The 5,166-nt window shown below is 31.6% G+C and overlaps 1 non-coding gene across 1 annotated transcript; it reads left to right on the top strand.

Annotated features, from left to right (window-relative positions):
- The first annotated feature begins 2,269 nt into the window (after positions 1-2,269).
- On the top strand, positions 2,270-2,376 carry LOC139865069 (small nucleolar RNA R71). The gene has a single exon (XR_011764599.1). It is a non-coding gene; the product is annotated as a small nucleolar RNA R71 (small nucleolar RNA).
- Positions 2,377-5,166: the final 2,790 nt, after the last annotated feature.

The following is a 5,166-nucleotide window of genomic DNA, read 5'->3' on the forward strand; positions in this document are numbered from 1 at the left end:
ATTTATGATGACAGTCATGCCACCCTTCTTAGGTACGCATTGAACTGGGCTTACCCATGGACTATCAGAGATTGGATAAATTAAACCTGCATCTAGTAGTTTAATTATTTCTTTCTTAAGAACATCTTGCATATTTGGATAGTCTTCGTTGGCATTGCACATATGTTTTATGACCTTCTTCCATAAGGATTTTATGTGTGCAATACAAAGGACTTATGCCTTTAATTTCATGAATCTTTCATGCAATAGCTGGTTTATGAGCTTTTAGCATAGAAATGAGTCGAGATTTTTCATTTTCAGTAAGAAAAGACGATATTATTACAGGTAATTCAGATTCACCATGTAAGTAAGCGTATTCCAAATGGGTTGGAAGTGGCTTTAACTCTAATATCGGTAGTTCTTCTATCGATGATTTATATCGATATCTGTCTTCCTCTTTCAGCATTTGAAGTTCTTCTGTTATTGGTTCGTATTCATTAGCCATGAGTGTAGCTAACATTTTAGCTTCATCAATTGGTTCTGTTCCTTCTCATAAACAACATTCTCCTGTTCCTTGTAATTCTGGAAATTCTTCTAACAATTCTGCATGTGAATCTATAGTTTGAATATAATAACATGTATCATCTGCAGATTGCAGTTGTTGCATGACTCTATCAACAGAAAAGGTAACACTCTCGTCCTCTATACTTAGGGTCAGTTTCTTACCAAACACGTCTATTATTGCTTTAGCCGTGTTTAAGAATGGTCTTCCTAATATAAGAGGAACTCGAGAATCTTCTTCTATATCCAGAATAACAAAGTCTACTGAAAATACTAAAGTACCAACTTTAACTAGCATGTTCTCCATTATCCTTCTAGGATATTTTATTGATCGATCGGCTAGTTGTATGCTTATTCTTGTTGGTTTCAATTCTCCAAGGTCTAGTTTAGCGTATAGTGAATACGGCATTAAATTTATACTAGCACCTAAGTCTGCCAATGCTTCTATTGAACTAAGACTACCCAGAAAACATGGAATTGTGAAACTTCCTGGATCAGAGAGTTTTTCTGGTAGCTTATTCAACAGCACTGCAGAACAATTAGCATTCATTATAACAGCCAAGAGTTCTTCAATTTTCTTTCTATTTGTGATTAGATCTTTCAAGAATTTAGCATATCTTGGCATTCCTGAAATCACATCAATGAAAGGAAGATTTACATTTATTTGTTTAAACATATCCAAGAATTTGGATTGCTCGACTTCAAGTCTTTCTTTTCTCATTTTACTCGGGTAAGGAAGTTGTGGTTGGTATGGTTTAACATAAGGTTTAGCCTTAACTGTATTATCTTCATTAACCTTTTCAACTACCGGTTCTGTTTCCTTCTCTTGCTCAGGTTGTGGTGCCTGTGTAATAGGAATAGCGTCATCAGAAATTACAGGTATTTCAGGTGGTTTAAGTGTAATACCACTTCTCGTGGTAATGGCTTTAGCTGTTTCATTCTGGGGGTTAGCATTTGTATTGCTAGGTAGACTCTCAGGTTTTCTTTCACCTATCAACCTTGCTAGGTTGCTCACTTCTTGTTCCAGATTTTGAATAGAAGCTTGTTGATTTCTAAATGCTTGAGCATTTTGTTCATTAGTTTGTTTCTGAGATGTGAAAAACTGCGTTTGAGATTCAACTAGCTTCGATATCATATCTTCTAAATTTGGTTTTTTATCATCAGTTTGTGGTGGTTTATTTGGAAAAATAGGTCTTTGCTGGTTGTAAGTATTATTAGATACTTGTTGATTGCTAGGACCTTGTTGGTTGTTGTATGGAACATTTCGGTTATAATTCTGATTTTGATTGTAGTTTGGTCATGGCGGTTGATAATTATTTTGATAATTATTTCCAGGCCTTTGATTCATGTATGAAACATTCTCTCTTTATTCCGTTGTTTGTTCGATACTGAGATAATCTTTTGTCAAATGTGGTCCTCCACACTGCTCACAACTAATTCGTATTGCGTGAATATCTTTAGTCATCTGTTCCATTCGTCTCTCGAAAGCATCTAACTTTGCGAAAATAGAATCAAAGTCATGGCTAGAATCGGCTCTAGCCGCTTTAGATGATTTAACGATGTCTTTTTCTTGATGCCACTCATGTGAGTGGGAGGCTGTGTTATCAATAATTTTGTAAGCTTCAGTTTTGTTTTCTTCATAATGGAACCACCAGCTGCCATGTCGATGTCTTTTCGTGTAGTAATGTCGCATCCTTGGTAGAATATTTATACTATTTGATAAGTGTCTAAACCATGTTGAGGACATCCTCTCAACAACTTTCCGAATCTTGTCCACACCTCATATAATGTTTCATTCGGCTTTTGTGTAAACGTAACAATTTCTCCTTGAAGTCTCACGGCTTTAGATGCCGGAAAGAATCTTTTAAGAAATTTCTCAACTAAAACATCCCATGTATCAATCGCTCCTTAAAGTAACGATTCTAACCAATCTTTGGCTTCTCCCTTTAAAGTCCAGGGAAATAACATGAGATAGATCTGTTCATCCTCAATAACTCTGATTTTAAATAGAGTACAAATCCTATTAAAGGTTCGAAGATGCTCGTTTGGATCTTCTTTTGGCGTACCACTAAATTGGCATTGATTAGTTACCATGTGTAGGATTTGTCCTTTGATTTCATAATCTGGCGCATTAATGTCTGGTTGAGTAATGGCATGACTTTGGCCAGTGCGTGTAGCTCTCATTCGATCTTCCATACATAGAGGTTCCTGATTTTCCATGATTGAATTTATTGAATCTGAATCACTAGAGGATTCTGATTTAATGGTTTCTTCCTATACAATCTCTGGTTGAATGATTGGTGGTTCCGGAGGAATGAGTAGTGGTTCAGGATCTCTGAATTTTCCTTGAATATCCTTCGGGTTCTCAATTGTGAGGTCGGGTTCAAAAAATGGATTATCAGAAACTTGAATTGGAGTACTTGGTCGACTAGATGATGATTTTAAAGAAAAATTAACGGCGACGATATTGGCTAGATGTCTTGATCGAGTTACAGGAGGTGAACATATGAAAGGTGGTGAACGTTTTGCTCGGTGCATTCACTGAATATCCTATTAGTTATAAAAATAAAAAAATTATATAAGTTATCTAATTAATAGACTTTTCTGATTTTGCCCACGTTTCGAATAGCCAATAGATGTAGCAGGTAGCCAGGACCCTTTAAATCGGAAGCCCACAACTCGCCACTAACAAATTCAACTATTACTACGAACCAGAAAATTTTGGATGTCTATTAATTTAACCGCTTAAAATAATTTTTTCGTCGAAATTTTAAGAAAATAACAGAAATCCTATGTCCTAAAAACTAGAGCGTAGAAATGAGAAAGAAAAAGCGTGTTGAAAAATAAGAATCGAAAAACAAACGTCAAAAAATAAAAAACGTTGAAAGGAAAGCGTCGAAACTTAAAAGTCTAAAAACTAAATATTAAAAGTTGCGTCTAAAGGAATTAAAGCTTAAAAGGAATTCTATATCCAAAACGGCAATAACTTAATTAGGCACTAAAATCTATTTAAAACTAAAGCGATAAGCGAGGTTCGTAAAAATCTAAAGCGCCTAAATTTTAATCTAAAGAAAAAGCACTTAAGGGATTTTACGGCAAAGCCTAAAAATTTAGAAATATAAAAGAACTACGGCAAAAACTAAGTTTAAAACTAATTACGAACGATAAAAATACAAATTACGAATTAAACGATTAAAAATATATAATTTATAAAAAGAAACAAAAAATGATAAAATTGCTTATTTTTATAAAAATATTATTTTTATATTATTATTTTATAAAAGTATTAATTTTATAATTACTAAAACTAAATAAAACTTAAAAGTACAAATTTAAATAAAACTAAAACTAATTATTATTTAATTAAAACCCTACTTTTAATTACTTATTAATAACAATAATTATAATTCGTAACCCTAATTCTGTCATACTAGGTACCAGGCCTGTCTTTACACCTCATGCGACAGCATGAGGTTTCTATGGTTTAGCCATACGATCGCATGGCTTCGGGTTCCAGGCCAAGTCTTGGGCTGCTACAGTGCCAGGCCCGTATTCTAATGTTAATTATTTTTTTTATTTAACTTTATATAAAATATTATGTAATAAAAATTTATATTTAAAAAAAAATTACTTATTAGTTTTAATTTTTAACAAAAGAAATAAAAAGATATAAACTTTTTAATTTAAATAATTAAAAATATAGAAATATATTTTTCTATTTTTATGTTTTTATATTTTTAAAACTTATGTATTTGTTTTACAAAAATAGCTTAAAAACTAATATTTTTTTATATATAGCGTTTCGCTTTCCGGTCCCCGGCAGCGGCGCCAAAAAATACTTGATGTTAAAGTGAAGGGTACGTAATACTATTAATTTTATTACGAAATACTATTAACTACGATACAATTTTATGCAATTTGTTTATTTATTTATTGAATGGATATACCTAAACCTTGCTACAACACTTATAGGAAATGTACCTAATCGTAGAGTAGTGTAGTTTTTAGTAAGTCCGGTTCGTTCCACAGGGACCTAGCTGAGTTTAACGCTATATATATTTTAAAGTATATTTGTATATATATATATATATATATATATATATATATATATATATATATATATATATATATATATATATATATATATATATATATATATATAAGTAGTATTATTATTATTATAAAGGGGGGTTTTTTACCGTTTAATGATCGGTTTGTCGATTTTACGTTTTAATTCACAATTAAAACCTAATGTAAAATATTAAATATAAATACAATTTAATTTAAAGCGTAAAGTAAATAATTATAATTAAAAGTGCGATAATTTAAATGTGCGATAATTTAAAGTACGATAAATAAAATGACAATAAATAAAAGTACGATAAGATATAAATTAAGAGAATTATGCTTATTTAAACTTCCATAATCATGATGTTTGACTTATTGATTTTAATTTATTACCAAGGGTTAATTGTCCTTTGTCCTGGATTATTCGATATGTCCATCTGGTTTTGTCCATAATAGTCCATCGGTCATAATTATAAAGTGCTAGAGTCTTCGTCAAATTACCCTTATACCCGAAGTCAAATATTCCAACTAATTAGGGACTTAAACTGTAACAAGGTC

This window comes from Rutidosis leptorrhynchoides, chromosome 8 (assembly GCF_046630445.1).
Source record: "Rutidosis leptorrhynchoides isolate AG116_Rl617_1_P2 chromosome 8, CSIRO_AGI_Rlap_v1, whole genome shotgun sequence".
Lineage (NCBI taxonomy): Eukaryota > Viridiplantae > Streptophyta > Magnoliopsida > Asterales > Asteraceae > Rutidosis > Rutidosis leptorrhynchoides.